We start from the raw sequence: 16,716 nt of genomic DNA, 5'->3' as shown, positions 1-16,716 counted from the left end.
AAATGTTTTTGAAGGCTGGGTACAGAGTGAGACCCATAAATAGATCCTGTAAACTTGCTCTCCTGAGTTGCAGAACATCTCTCGGAGGGTCAGACCTAAAGACTGTGAGTTATTCATGCTGTACATATTGATATGTGAGGGCACTGCAGTGAAATTGTCACAAACTAAAACAAGCTGTGAATGGAAAAGCCATGCCAATGGAAATAAAAAGAGGGGGGCATGCCCCTAATAAATGCTGTGGTGTAATTGTTGTAAAAGTATGCATGTATTTACAGTAAAAAGGTCTCATTGCTGCAAAACTTCAGTCATATGTGTATTTTTACCCACTGTGAGCAGCCACCAGTGGCCACAGGCCTGTGCCCTGCATGGTAAGTAAGGGTCTGATTTCTTGCAGGACTGAGGCCTTGCTAAGTATTCAGTGTTTCAATGCACACGTATCTTTCCTGGAATTGAAAACATCTTTTATTTCCTGGGCTGAGCTGGCAGCCAGCACAGAAGACAGTCCACTTTATATTTGTCAATCCAGGGAGAAGTCTTGTGAGCATTTCTCATCTGTGAAGAATCTATAGAAAGTTAATTATCTCCCACTCTCTCTATTTTTTTTATTACTTAAATATGGCCATTCAGAGAGACATTTAATTCTTTAAATATGGTGAGGAAGGCGTTAGTGAATTAAGGATAGAGGATTTAACCCCGTGATTCCCGAAGCTTTGCTGGCAGACAGCTGCTGCTAATGGCTCATGCTGTGTGAGGATGCCTGGTCTGTCCTGGGAGGTGCTGTGGGAACATGCCCCCTGCTGCAGACCAGCCCTGGGCGGAGAATCCTGTCCTTCTGTGCCCTCCGTGCCTCTCGGTGAGGGGGATGCTGCCTGTGTGATGGAGGTTTTTTTGGGGTACCTGCCGAGGTTTTTACCTGTGGATCGTGATTTTTGGGGAAACCGTGATTTAAACTATTGCTCAGTGCTGCCATCTATGCAGAGTATCTTCAGGGAGAAGCGGCCTGGTCCTGATACGTGTTCTATTCTCTTTATTTTAATTAGTCTGATATAAGTTGTGATGTATGTGTGTAAAAGTGGGCCTTGATCATTTCTGGGCTTGGGTGAAACCCTGTGATCTAGGACTGTAAATAAACCCTTGGCAGTGAGTGAATGCTGAAGGGCTTTGGAAGGATCTTTTCAGATGATTCTTGTGCCGGTGTGTGGAAAACCAGGAATGTATAAAAGGTTCTTGTTGTAGCTGAGGAAATTTTTAAAGTCTGTAATGACATATTTTACTATCAGATTTTCTTAATTATTACAGTTCTACCAAGAAAATTTCTTGCGTAAATTGTGGCAGCCTATTTCACTAACTGAATACCAGGTCTATTACTCTATGAACTTGATAATTAGTTCGTAATCTGTGCATAGGCATTTCATCCTGGCAGTTTTCTCACAGGGAATAATTTGCCTTTTATTTGTTGAGGGTGTTTTTTTTTGGTGAAAACAGAACTCCCATTCATGATGGGCACAGCAAATGTAGTAAAACACTATCATAGCTGGGATTTGTTGTACACTATGGATTTATGTCAAGAATGTTAATGATTTGTTTATGAATAAGTGGGCCTGTAGTATTGTGAAACAGTATCTGGCAAGGCTGCTGAATGGACATTTTGACAGCAGAGGATTCTTGAACTGAATAAGCTGTAGGTATTTGTATGTCTCAAACTAGTAATAAGTAAGCTTATGGATTTTAACAGTAGTGTTTATTTAATGCATTATCATTGTCTACAGTGCTCATCTGGCATATGTATGGTGACTTGATAACAAGCAAAGAGGTTGTTAAGTATTTTTTAAGGGCAGTTAATCTCCTTCTCGTGGGCTTAGGTTAAAAATAAGGTTTTCTTCCAGAAAGCATCACAAAACTGCAAGCCAAACAGTGTGATGTTTGCAGTCTCAGTGTGGATCAGGAAGGCACTGTGATTTTGCAGTGTCTTGCTTGGGAGTAGCACCTAGTTTACCAGAGCCACCACCTGAGTTTCCTGAGGGAATTATCACTTGGCTGTCAGTATGTTGTATGGTCCCATGCATGTATCTTTGTAATGAGGGCTTGGGAGGAGTTTACCGCTTCCTTCTGATCCTTGTTTTCTTGGAAAGAAACTTACTGATGGGTAGGGGAGGTGCTTCATTCCCATATTATGTGAGTCCAAAGTCTGGTATCTCCTGTGTGTTGGGGAGTACTTGCGGGAAGTGAAAACAGTTCCTCGAAAGAATACTTTGAGGACTAGATTATACATCCTCCCGGCTTACTAACTATTCCTTACTTTGTTATAATTTGCATGGCTAGGGTGTGCCATCTGATCAGTGGGATATCAAGTCAGCTGACCAAGAACCCATGTCCAGCAGCACAAAGTGAGAGCTCTGTCACTGTTTTGGGCTCAATTCCTTAATCAAACCAATGTGTGACTTTTCATGCTATGTAAACATCATAAAGTTTCAAAGAAAGAAAAAAGATTGGAATATTTATCTTCAACGGTTCTTCCTGTAATGAGTTTTATAGCTGCGTATATGGGTGCAAATGCTTAACCTGAAGAAAGGGTTGTCACTCAAGTGGAATTAATGCATTTTTAAATGTAGCTAAGCCTCTTGGAAAAACAGCAGGTAGAAGATGATGTCTTTGTCGCTGTAGCAGGAAGATTTGTCATGTGACTTCATGCACCATAGGCAGCTGAGCCCAAAATTGAGGGACTTCAGAGGTGGGTTTGGAAAGTGTAAGAGACAGTTAGTAGTGTGCATCTGGGCTGCTGTGCAAGGCATGACTAATCTCTGCCTGATAAATTATGGCATTTCTTGAAATAGTGTCTTGTAATTTCTAATGAGCTGGGCTATCAGCTGTGCATCAGTGGATCGTTAAAATGAAGCAAGAATTGCTTTAACATTAAAACTTTGCCTGGGGGACTTCACTAAGAAATTAAATGAATATAATACAGTAAGACAACCTTGCTTCTTTGCTGTGCTGTTTTTCATACTGAGTGCGGTTTTGAAAGTTGAAACATGTACAGATGGAAAGTAATGTTCAAATGGGAATGGATTTGGAAGCCATGCAGTGTTCTCTCCCTTTGAACATGGATAGGGAAGAGAGGTAAGACACAATTTATTGAGATGCAACTCTTATAGAAACATTGGATTTCCTCTAAGTACGGTTTGATTGTGTGCCAAACGGAAAAGAGGCTGAAGCCAGAGCACTTTGTGTGCTGAACTGGAGGAGAATCTCTTCCAATCTGAATGGGCTAGGGAAAAATGAGCCTTGTATTGCTTGTTCCTTCTGCTGTGTATGCACACATAAAGCTAAAGATAGCTACCTCCTATGACAATTGATCATGATGATGAAGCAGCTGTAGGGGGCATTTGGGCTATTTACAATCTAACCTACTATGGGGCAGCAACACTCTGGGAGTTTTTTATGCAACCTGGGGCAGCTGGCATGGGTTGTGTAAGTAGCCCTGCCACGTTACCCTGAGATTTAACCCTGCATCCTATGTGTTATTTCTTCAATGGTGCATGTATTGCTTATGCCGTTTTCAAAATTGTCTCCTGTTTCTTCCCCAAAATTTTCTTGTCTGAGATGGTATTTTAGCAAATAAATACTGCTATTTATTTGCATGTTACTCCCATTGTCCAATACGGCCGGGTGCATTCAGGGAGGAAGGCAAGAGGGAAACTGTGCTACCGCTGATGAATTAATTTGTTTTCTAGATAGATGCTTGCACCCTCAGATATATACTGCACCATTAAGCACTATTAAATATTGTCAGCTTCACAGTAGAGTGCATTTGTGATTTGTCCACCATGTAAGCAGAAAAGGCAATGCCAAATCTGCTTCAAAAGTGGCTTTACTCTGCTGGGTTGGGAATATCAGTGATAGCGACCAGAGTCTGTTAATTTCTGACTATAATGGTGATAAAACATGAAAGTGGAGTTGCTTATGTCGTAGGGCAGGAGTTGGAACTAAGCACTTTTCTACAGATGCCTCAGGGAAAATAGATTATAACCACAGCCCTGTTTCATGTGCCGGTTGAAGCTGGTTTCCTTTTAGTCTTTATACTAGTGATAGAGCACTGCATGGATTATTATGGTTTTCAAATAATTTCTAACCTTTATTTCAACAAATTAATTCTTGTTAAAAATCAGTGTTTAAGCAGATGCATTTATAGATTTTGTGTTGTGCCACAGTCAAAACCCATGGTCATCCTTGATGGATAGCTACTGCATACACTTGCCTGGCTTGAACAACAGAAAATGTTGGTAGTTTGTGTTCCTGTTTCTGCAGGGAGATACTGTAGCTCTTCAACCTGTGATTTTTCTCTGTTATGCTCATTGTAGTGTGTATGACACTGAGGTGCATGTGATATCCAAACAGCATTTAAAGATGGGAAAAAGCAAAACTTGCAACACTTCTGTTATGGTGGTTGCTGGATTGTACCCAGGAGGGAGCAGGCTTTGTTGAATGATCAAAGGTCTCCTGCACTCATCAGCTGCTCAGAACGGAGCAGACATGTTTATCTAGCTGATTGTCTTGTAAAACTATAGATTTGGCTTGTGCAAATAGCTGTGCATGCAAAACTTGACGGATGTTATTTCAGAGGATTTTCTAACGTCATTTGAAAATCTGTTCAAGGCAGAGAACCTGGGATCCAAAATCGAATAAAAATCAAACAAGGAAACCTTCTTCTCCTTAAAGCCATCCAAGACTGAAAATAGTGTAGTTGGATTAAAGGTCAGAGCAGAATTAGCAGTAATAAATTAACATGGAGTTAAAGACCCCTCTCGGATTCTGTGACTTCAGTTAACAGTATGCCCAGACTTTCTACTTCTGAGGTTATCTGTTTCAAGCTTTGCTGCTGGACTAAAATGTCACACTTTTTCTTTCTTCTAAATAATGGTAATGCTTGGAAAGCAAGACAACAGCCCTCTGTCGTGTAGCTCAGAATCAGCCCTCAGGAAGAGAAGTGTCTGTTTTGGGCATTCAGCTCTGACTGCCCTCTGACTTCCCAAGTGGAGCCCTAAAAGCAAAGCCTGATTTTGTGCCCACATGGAACGTTTTGTGCTGAGTGTTCTTGACTAACATGTAGGTAGAGATGCTTTGCAGTGGGCAGCCTTGAAGATCTCAGCAGCTGATGGAAATGAAAACTGATGGAAGTGAGTGGTGACAAGGCAGAAGTCTTGTGTAACTGTTGCATTGTTCCCTGTACACCATATAGCTTTACTGAGAGAAGCCCTCCACTGCAGTTCCTTTATGACGGTGGTGCTCCATCTGAGTTATTAGCCTGGATGATCCTAGCTCAGAGGTTGGTATTTACTTTAATTGCTTCCTAAATGATCCTTGCTTTGCAAAGGTAAGAAACAGGAATAAATCCTGTGAGCTAGACAGTTACTTTTCCTAGAAGTATTTGTGGAAGGAAACTGAGCCATTCCCTAAAAAAGTCTTCTACGTATTCTTCCATTGCAGAATTGTGTCTGGCTAATACAGAAGTGGCATTGGAGTTTCATATGGAATCCATCTGCCTAGTATTTGCTCTTGGGCTTCCCCTCACCCTCCTTTTTGGCCATATTACTGTCATTGGCATAACTTAGTTCGGCTTGCTGATTTTTTTAATGCAAATAAAATTTATAAAAAAATTATAAAAAAACTAAAAAATATACATGCAAATATCTATAAGTCTAAAAGAATTAATTATAATGTTGATAACCCTTATGCTTAGTGGTCAGAATGTAAATACCAAAAGCTGCAAATCTGGGCAGAGGCATGCTGTAAAAAACATTGTCACAAGATTAAGCTGTAGAAGACACATTTTTGCCTGTTAATCTACTGGATTTATTTTGACAATTATTTATTTGTGATGGTGGTTGTCAAAGTGGAATTTTTAACAGTCTTGGTATAATTATAGAAGACTGAATTTCTAAAGCTGCTCAAACATTTTTACATCACAGTTGTGTGGTTTTTTTCAGCCAAATACATGTTTTTTTTTTATAATTAAAAGAAGTATTAGTCTTGAAGCTTTTTTTTCCCCAGGGGAATGACTGATTGGCATTCCCAAGATTAAATACTTCAATATTTTATCAGAAGCCCCTAAACTCTTTCACTCCCTTCTCTTTCAGGGTAAATAATTTATATTTCAGATGCATCAAGTCTGATAAAAGTCACCTTGTTAACATCTCCTGTAGAATTACAGCCCTGTGCTTTGAGAGATGCTGGAATAACCACATCAGTAAAGTTTCTAAATTAAATTGAATGGGGCAAAGGAAGAAGACAGTGGGGGAAATGCTGGGCAGGCAGTTCATTTATATTGATTTTGTTGGTTCTTTCACATCTGTTTAACTAGCTGCACAATGCAGATATAGTGGAGACCGTCGATGTCATGGCTATTCAGAATATTTCGATCATGTTGTGTTACAGGAGCATACATTAGATCTGCATCTAGAGAAGTTTAGGGCCTTAAGAGCCCAGGCCCTTTTTCCTGGATGTTGATGTTCTATATTATTTAATTTCTCCTAAGCCTTAAACAATGTTAAAATGTTGTTTACAGTAATTGTCAGGGTTTACACCAGGAAACATATAATAATAATAAAAACACCTCCCATTTACATTCCTGTTTCTCCTGCAAATTCATTTCTCGAAGTTGAGACAAACTTGATTTTTTTCAACACAAAATTATTTAAATTGTAAAGTGGCTGAGAATGGATGGTATTTAAGGTGGTCAGTAATCAATGGAGGGGAAAAAGGGTTGAGGCTGTACTGAATAAAAGGCTGTTCCTCTGTTGCTTTGGGGGATTGTTTATTCTGCAGCTGTTTTCTGTGTGGAAAATTTGCAAGTCATTGCTGTGTTGAACAAAGTTTTGAGCAGATTGGACAAAAGTGAGAGTATAATTACTAGAAAAAGAGGAAGTAGCTTTCACTATGTAAGGAGATTGAATGATAATGCTTGTACAGGCCTGAAGTCTTCCAATTTTGCTGGCCTTGCTGGAAGGCAACAGTTGGATAGTTTTGAGCTCTTCTGTTTTCTGCAGTTAAACAGTTTAACATCTCCATCACTTGATGCTCCTCGTTTCATTGCTGACTCAATTATAAGACTGAAATAGCAAGTAAGTTAGTACCTTGAAAAGTAGTAGTAATTCTTCATGTAGGTAGCACATGTAAAGGTGAGGGTAGTTCTGTTCCTGTTGAACTTCAGATTTGTTTTGCCACAGATTTCTGTGGAAGCAGGGATGTTTTTTTTTTCATGGCATACGGGATTCCTAAAGACTGGGATTTGGTTATGAATGAGCACGTATTTCCAGGGTGGGATTATTTCAGTTTGTTTAATCAATTGTGGATTCCTCCAGAGTGACGCTGCAGTGCCTGTGTGAGGAGCTAGCTCTTTTTAATTGGCACCATATGTAGTGGCAGATAGTATATTAACCATGCCTTGGGGGAATAAAGGTATCTGGTTGGATCTCATGGTGCATATTTAATAATTTATTTTCTGGAGGGATTTGCTTTTGTTTTGTTTTTTTTCTTCGTTCTAAGAACTGTAGATACGAATGCATGTGTATAAGCACTCGCATTTTGAAACTTTATACCCAGCTGAGGGATTAGTTAAGCTTCTGCAAAATTGCATGGACTTTGCTGACAAGTAAAGAAGAAGAAACTGAGGTTTTACCTCCAGAGAACCTGGAGTTTCTGAGTATGTCTGGGTTTGGGCACTTAAATTGCAGGAACATGGAAGCTTAATCTCCTTTCTTGCCAAGCACTAAGGAACTCGTCCTTTGATAATCAGAAAAATGGAAACATCAGAAAAGCTTAATTACTTTGAAAAACCTTGAAAACACCATGCAGGTTTAACCTCCATAACTGGAGGATGCGGATATGAGAGGGCTGTCCTGTCCATGGGTGCCTTAGCTTAGCCCCAGCAAAGGGCAACACTGTCCTCAGCCACTTTACTTGACTCATTCTCCACTGGAAAAAAAGTGAGTGATTTTGCATCTGGTTGCTTTGGCTCAGTTTAACCAGTAGGGTAGTTGTGGGAGAAGCAGGAATGTAAATGAGTTGGTTTGATTTTTTTTTTTTTTTTTTTGTAAAGGTTTCTTGGTACAAATCCTGTCAATTATCCAACTCTTGAGCTTTGCTGAATTAATGGATGCTTTGTAGAAGAGTAGTTTTGATCACTTTCTTCTATAGGCTTCCTTATTCCTGATGTAGGCTCTCTGATGAGCTACTCTTATTCACAGCTTTGAGCAGTGGGAAGACTTACCATGTGAAGTCCCCTGGGAATAGGGGTTATGCAGTTGCATTGCAGAGGGACCCAATTTTTCTCTATGTTTTGCATCACCTGCTCAGAAGTTTGCATAGGTATAAATCCTGGCAGAGTTCCCTCATGCTGAATAATTTGCTGGTGGAGGCATGAAAGGAGTAATACTGCACAATATTAAATACCTGTGAGTGTAGTTAGGCCTGGGAAAGTCTCCTTGGGGAAGGTACATGTGATGTGATAGCAGTGCTGGCCAATTGTAGTTCCTCTGGAGATGCTCTGAAGCATGTGCTGATGGTGCTCATGGTGATGTGTGGAGAGAGGGAAGGCTGAAACCGTCAGGCTTCTTTGCTTTCTGCAAGGTTTTGGGGGGATGCACTCTGATGGAAGCTTTCCAAAATGGCTGACTTGCTGAAGAAGTAGATGTGTTCACTTAGAGGTGGCTTGTGTCCGTGGAAAGTAGGAGGACTCCTTCTCTGAGACCCTCAGGAATGCTGGGCTTAAATCCTAGAGGTGTTTCAGACCTGGAAAAGGCAGTGCTGTAAATCAGCATCAAAGAGCTCAGTGATAAAATGGATGGCTTTAGAGGAAGGAGTGGATTGGCATTATCTTGTAGCTGTGAATAGAGTAGTTCATTAGGCCAAAAGTTGATTTAGTTTATATTTAAGCAATTCATTAGCTTTTTTATTTCTTTTCTTTTTATTTTTTTTTCCAGATTTTTTTACCCTTTGTTTCTGCATGGTATTTGGCGCAATGATACATCTAGCAAATAATCAGTACAAATTCCCTGTTCGTAACAGGCACCTGTGTCATCCAGTCTCAGAGAACACGTCTTAGAAAGGGAAGAGAGAGGTCACTGAACTACATAACTAAACAAGTTACTGATTCATGACAAAAACTGAAGAAGAGTGAGAGATTGAAATGATAGTTTTGAAAGGGCTGTATTGGGGAATGCTGTGGCTGGCAGGTATTGTATGAGATGGGCTTGCTCTGCCAGGCACAGAGTGAAGAAAAAGAACTTTTAAAAGCATCCTCTGACACAGAAATTATTGGAAAGCCTCCAAGAGCAAATTGAAAACGCAACAGCCGTCTTCATGCTGCAGGATTCCATTGTTTTAATATTGGGCCAACTACACCAAATAATACATCTACTGGAAACTCATGTTAGGGGAAGAATATGTTGGAAAGCAGCTAAGGGGTCAACTCAAAATCAGAGTGAATGAACTTGACATATCTGTGCTGCTGCATGTGCTATTTTTTCTTCTTGTCGGTTCCCTTTTCTAATTTATTTTTTTGTGGGTATTTATTTATTTATTTGGTTTTTTTTGTGTTAACCATTTGTCTTGTCTTGGGCTTGTATCTTGCCTGCCCATTTGTCCTGAAAAATGCTGGGGCTGATAAATACCTCTGCTTGCACAGAGAAATTCTGGCATATTGGTACTTTTGAAATTGTAACCTAGTTTAAAATTCCAGGCTTGCATACAGACCCAATTCTTTTGGGGAGGTACTGCTTCTCTGGTGATGAGAAGATGAACAGCAGATAATGGGGATGACTTTAGCTTCCTTTAGTGCTGTGTTATGAAGCTTCCCAGGCAGATTTTGGTTGCTGAACTTCTCAATTTAGTTTGAAAACCAACATCATCAGGGATGGGATGGAAGAAAAAGGCAGTTATTACTGCAAGTATAAACGATATTTACAATGATTGTATTTAATAAAATACACAACAAAGCTATCTTAATTGGGTTTGGGTGGCATGGGAGCTGGTTCAGTTGTGACAAAGTTACTAAAATTTGAGAGTTAACACTGATTTCTGGGGCCAAAAGTTTGGAAAGCAATTATTTATGAGAGTAGTTCAGTTGATACACTGGTGAAAATCATTATGTTTTATTTCTTTTCATGCTAAAAAAAAAATATTCTGATATAAAATATATGCCATGAGCATCAGACGTGGGAAACTATAACTCATTTAAAAATGTATTTAAGTTATCAGAAGATAATAAACTGTAAAAGCCCAAATCCGAACAGACATATTTAGATGTTCATGTTCCATCCATCTGTCTAATTTCTACTGAAATAATGGACTGGGAATTTAGGTACTGTAACATATAGAGTGATCAGAGAACTTCTTATTGTAGTACTGTGATTTCTTTTACCTCCTCCAAAGACATTTTAGGGAGGTCTTATTTTATATTCATGACTATGAATGTCCTGAAATACCAACTTCTCCTTACTTGAATGTGAATTTCCATAATGGGACTTCAGGTTTTGAGCAATTATGGCTAAATTGGGAACTAGTCTCTGAATATCCTGTATATTCAGATTTGCTTAGGTTGGGGGGTTTAGCGTGGCTGAGTGTAGAGAGATGTTAGAGGATCAGTCATGAAAATCTCATCTGGCTATGAAGTTCCCCGCAGTTTGGAGGGTGTTTGTATCTGGGATTGTGTTTTGTTTGGGCAGTGATCCTGCTGATTGGAATAGCATAAGCTTGGCAACAGAACGGAGGCATCCAGCCAGAGCAAACTCAAAGTACACAGGGTCTGAGAACAAAACGTTTCACATGAATTAAATTGTGAAGAAACAGAAATTCTTCAAAATTGTAAGAAAACAAGGCAATGTGAGCATCATCATAAAGGCAGCTGTGTGATCAGGCCTGTTGGTAGGGAGTGCAAGTTTTATTTGTGAAATCTTGACAGTGGTGTGTTTTTAAGAGATACATCTTACCAGTGCAGGAAGAAGAATATTCCTGAAGAAAATGGTATTTGAGTGAGATGGAATAACTCTCATACTTGCACGCAAAGATCAAGTAGCATCTTTGCTGAAAGGCTTTTTGACACCCAACTGTTTTCGATTTCATCTGTACCATACGCTGCAGTTGGGCTTGCCATTCTAATAAGGTTCTCTGTGTCCTTGTTATGCTTTTCTATCTTCAGAGTCCCCCTTTCTTTCATCTGTCTGTTTTTTTTCTGTATATTATTGTTTTTTTTTTTCATCAGAGCTTTGTCCTCAATGCCTTGTTATGGTCAGTAATGGCAGAAGAAGTCCAGGAGGGTCTCTGTGCCTGGTAGTAGGCAGCGTTGCTTGCAGCCAGTTGGGTGCTGCCTCTCCTGGCACTTTCCCCAGTCTTGCACCTTGCTTGCTCTGATACTGTTTTCTGCTTGGTCATACAGATTTTAGTTTACCCTTGCAAATGTGATTACTTTTTTTTCTGTGCCAAAACTCTCCCTCTGTCCTCTCTGATCTCTCTTCTATGCTATCTGGTGAGGGTTGGTAGGAGCAGGGGGACATGGGGGGAGAAATGGTAGCAAGCACTGGTTCAGTTCTGATGTACAACTGTGCAGACATACTGAGTTGTGCTAAGTTGTGCCATGGGCCTGCCCGAGTTCCTTTACTTCCAGAATGTGTCACAGGTTGCTTGCAGGCAAGTCTGTCTCACTGTTGTGCCTGTTGCCATTTTGTTGTGATTGAGAGACATAATTTCAGACATAATTATCTGCTTTTTCACCTAAATAGCATCTGTTACCTGAAAGAGATTGAAGAGATTGGGTTTGATAGGCTGGCAAAATATAGCTCTTGACATGCTAGATGAGATAAACTTTTTATAACCAGATTTCTGAAGCTGGATTGGTTTTAAGAAGATTACTTGGGTTCAGATCTGCTTGAGAATAAAGAGTCTTGACGTGATCTTGGATTTGTGCATGCCAGTCAGTTTTGTGTTATAGAGCAGGTGGCTGATGGGATGATTTCTGACTCTGATTAAGTGCTTCCATCCCCTCTATAGAGGGTTTTATTGTAGTGTTCAGTACCATGTTTATATGAACTGCTAGTTAGGGATAAATACAGTAAAAAAAAAATATGGGGGAGGGAAAGTATTTAAACTGTGTTAGCAATATTTTATTAACAAGAAATGGATAGGTTTGTGACATCTGTACTGGGTAACATTTGCTTTAAACAAAACAAAGCCTTGAAATGGATCAGTTTTCCTATGTGTCAGAATTCTTGGGCTTGGGATGGCGTGGTCCTCGGGTCACAGCTGTGCTCATGTCACTGATGGTGTAACCATATTGCTAAAGCACTGCCATGTTGTCATCTCTGATCATGAGTAAGAGAGTGGTCTTGTAGCTACAGACTGGTTACACTGGTAGTCAAATTCCACTGGGAACAGGAGAAAAGGGACATTTGGACTTCCTAAAATTCTCTAGCAGTTCATTGCACTTGCTTGTGTCTTTCACTTTCTCCTAGGCTGCTGTGGGATGCTGTTGAAAAGTTTTGGTTTCAGTCCAGAACTAAATGGATCTCAAACACAGAGGAAGTACTTGCACTGAAGTAGTAAATTATAGAGGTTGTTTGTTGGGGACTTATCTCTTGCTGATGCTTTAATGTAGATTTCATCTGGGAAGTCCTTGTAGGTGCTGTAGAAGGGTGAGTTGCCCAGACAATTGCTTCTCATTCTGGCAAACTGCTCTTTCAGAGTCTTTGAAGTATTAGAATAACTGGTTTTCACAAGTCAACATTGTATCATTTTGGGGTTTGCACTCAATGTGTCTTTGGCAAAATTTGGCCACATACAGGTCATATCTGGAAACAATTAGGCCAGTTTATGTAGTTTTGTCCTGGTTATAATGATGATGTTAAGAGATAATGGGGGCTGAGGTCTTGTCCCAAACGGTGCTGAAGACTGTTGCATTCACAATATCACAGCCCGATTAGCCTGTAAACTCTGTTAATTTTGGTCATCCCCTATTGCTGGATTGCAGATTACGTTTCCCCTCTTTCTTGACATTTATTTTTATATTCACGTCCGATATATAAGCCTTTCTTAAATTTATTGAATTTGAGTTTTTATTTTATTTCCATCATGAAAATTAAAAGATCCACTGAGTCCAGTCTTGACTGCTGAGTAGTCAATATAGTGAACAGCAGTGACTGTTTAGTTAAAACCTGAAGATGAAGAATTTGGCAGAAGTATTAAGCATTATTATTACAAATTGTCAGTGCATACTTTTCCAAAGCATGTTTAATTGTATGGAATCACAGTTGTTTTCTCCAAGACATTTTGCCTGAATTATGACAGTGACTGCATTTTTGCTGACAAACTTAACCAAAACCCAGATGCTGTTAATTTTTAGTTTTAACAGCAATAGAAATTTGCCTGAACTAAATATATAGCACTTGAAATTTGAGAACTGAATGTTGTGAAATAGGTAACCTAGAGTTAATGTGTGACTGTTGGGCTGAAAACAAAGTATACATTGAAAGCAATTTAGAAATCTAGATTCTTATATTCAATTAACCTGTAGCTAAGAGGGTTAGTGATGACAGTATTTTCATTGAAAATTGATTTCGTTTTGACTTTGAAGGTCACAAAGAAGGCAAGTATAACTTCTGTAGTGGCAGTCTTGGCCTGCTATGGGTTTGTGCTACCAGTTATACACCCTTCAGTTTTCTTCTATAAAAGAAAATATAGAGGGAGAGGGTGCCATTAAAACTGGTAAACTAAGCAAAAGAAAATGATGAACTTGAATCCTTGAAAAAACGAAACAATGGGTTTTTATTAGGATAATTTTCCAATGTTATTAGGGGCTTTGTTTAAATTGTAATCTGAATTATTCCATGTTCAGCAAATTTTACTTTGAATTATTACATGTTCAGCAAATAGGAAAATACAATACTAATTACAGCTCTCATCCTGTCATTGGTAATTAAAGTATTTTTGTTTGCTCAAGGAATTTTGAAACTTGCTGCCAGTTTCTTACTGTTATGTTGTTCCTTGCATCTTTCAAATGTCAAGTGTATGTCAGTAGCACCATCTAAATAGATAAAAGGATGAATGATATGCAGTTTTGAATTGTAGTTACCGTCATGTCAGCTAAGAATATCTGCTTTTGATGATTTTCAGTATAAGCACTACCAAATGAACCCAGTAGTTCTGGCACATAAAATGTGAACAGTATAAAGTTCCCTGAACCTTTTTTTTCAGTGAATTGCCAAAGTCATGCTTTTCAGGAGCTTAGTGAACTTAAAGCACTTTCAAGAAATATTCTGGGTTCACAGCAGCAAAGAGCTAATGCATCTTCTCAAAAAATACATTGGCTACTGTTATAGGTCAGCATTTGCCAACAGTTTCTGTGGGAGATGCCAGTTTGGAGTGGAAACTAAGAAATGGGTTGAGCGAAGCACTTTATCCTATTCTTGGCGTAAAGCACATGAATAATCCCATTGACTACCCACGTGTGCTTTACTGGGACTGCTCACATAGTGAAAGTTAGGCGTGTGTTTAAATAACTTGCTTATTTGGGGGCTCACTGCATGATGTCTCCTGGCAGAGACTTGATTTTCTTATGGCAGCTGGCACATCACCTGTGTGCAGGGAGAACAATGCTGTCTGCACTAGCCATGCAGTCCAAAGCAAAAGCCTATTTCTGTGTCCACCCCCAGTCCGTCCTGCACTTTTCTGGCAACTAATTATCTGTTTGCTGCCAATTGTGCTCTAGTGTTTTTGGCGCCCAACCACTCCAACTTGCTGCTCATACAAGCATTGAATTGCCTTTGTAAGGCAGAGAGTAGTCTTTTCCTTGTTTAAGACTGTCTATGTGGTTGTTACAACATGAAAAAAAGTAGCTCATTGTTATAGTTTTCCTTGGTTTTGGTCAAATTGTGCTGTCTCTGTCAGTAATTCCGCTGAAGTTGATACTGATGCTAGCAGAAGAGAACCACTACTTCGAAGATCCAAGCTTAGTGGTGAGAGAAGCTAAACGGAGTTTTTTCCATCTATTGAGTAACTAATGGAAGCAGTGTTCTTTATTTGAGAATCCCTGTAAACAGATCATCTAGGGAAATGGAGCTCTTTCAGCATGGAGGGAGGGAGAAGTTAAATGCTGAGACAGGATCTTCTTCAAACTAATATTTTGTGACCATTATCTCTGCTTTGATCCAAACTTATCTACCAGCAAAATAATACAACTTCAGGTTAAAAATACATTTATTAAATTTTCCACTTCTGCCTTCCTCTCCCATCACCTACATGCCCAAGGCAGCGGATGACCTTGGACGCAGCATTTTCCCATGCTTGAAAAGAGGCCAGTTACAGATGGGGAATTGCTGTGACCTGGGCACGGCAGGTCTCCAGCACCCTCTCCTTGTGCACATTTCTCCTCAAGAAATACCACTTCTGCAGCAAGTTAGCACAAACTTAGAGCCTGTGTATAAAAGCAAGTCACGCTAATAGAGAGGGCTACAGTTATAGTAGACAGTGATTAGTTTATGGGACCAGCAAGCCCAGTGTTATGGTTGGTAATCAGCGATGCTACTTCAAACTCAGGATCTCAAACTTTAAGCTTGCTTTACACTCATCACATCTGGTTTTCTGTTATTTAGCCTTTGCTAACAACCTCACCAGAAAAGCCTAGGAAATTCAGAACAAAAGGCTGTTAGTTGCAACTGAAAGGTTTAAATTAAATAGGTTTTCTCAGTAAATCTAGTAATCCTGGCTGGGAAAGTGCTGTTATCTTCAGAAGCATGTGTCAACAAATATTCTTTAATGTATAATCATCTCAAATGAAGTAGTCTTTTGTGGAGCTGTGTTCAGGATAGAGTGAATGGGATAAAATGTAATATGAACCAGATGAAAAATAATATAAGTAGATTTTTTCACTGGGGTGGAAACTTGAATGCTTTCACAAACAGGACAGAAGCCATCAAGTATTGCTCTAACAGGCTGCAACTTCATGTGTGAGGAAGGAAAACAAGTACTGTTTTCATAGGTTAGTGTTTATGCCTTGAATATGCTTATGAGAGTCTTTAAGGTGCTGTGGATCCAGTATCATAATAATTATTAGACGTAAACACTGAGCTAAGGATTAAATTGTTTTAGAAGTGTATTAATAGGCTTTCACTTAGATAATGGTAAATTATTTATGACTTAAGTAGGAAGCTTTTTCCAAGAAAATCTCATGCATTTTCAGTGGAATACTTGAATCTACAAAAATCCATATGAAACCAGCATAGTATCTAAATAGTTGATTCATCCTCTGTGTATAAATAAAATATTTAATACACACTTTCCTCACTTAAGGCATAGGACTGAAAAGCAAGGACCTGAGTTGATTTTCTAGCTCTGATAGAGACTTCTTGTACAGTTCTGGGAAATCACTTAGCATCTCTCTGTCTGCAAGCCAGACCCTGTAGTGTTTGTCTGCCTTGTTGAGGAAAGGGGTGACTGCAAAAGAAGTTAAGAATCTCCCATCAGAAGACAGAACAAATAGTTTGGTTTTGATGAAAGTGATCTGGAGTCATTGCACATATGTCTAATAGCTGCTGATTTATAAAAGTTAAATTATGAAGCTTTAATAAATGCACATTTCTTTAGACAGTGCTGTAGCATGTTACTAGCTGTGAATACTACATTGATTTCCTTCATATCTGCAAATTTTCCTCCTAAGATACGTAGTAGCAA

At 39.3% G+C, this 16,716-nt stretch overlaps 1 protein-coding gene across 3 annotated transcripts in view; it reads left to right on the top strand.

Moving 5' to 3' along the window:
- PID1 (phosphotyrosine interaction domain containing 1) overlaps positions 1–16,716 on the top strand; it is an 87,635-nt gene that overhangs the window by 16,809 nt on the left and 54,110 nt on the right. The gene's annotated exons all lie outside the window — the stretch shown is intronic.

The sequence above is a fragment of the Pezoporus wallicus genome, unplaced genomic scaffold (genome assembly GCF_028554395.1).
Source record: "Pezoporus wallicus isolate ANWC-B61680 ecotype Strahan unplaced genomic scaffold, APGP_CSIRO_Pwel_v1 contig_360, whole genome shotgun sequence".
NCBI classification, from domain to species: domain Eukaryota; kingdom Metazoa; phylum Chordata; class Aves; order Psittaciformes; family Psittacidae; genus Pezoporus; species Pezoporus wallicus.
Note: the sequence above shows the minus strand (reverse complement) of the source record. Positions and strands in the feature narration are given on the sequence as shown.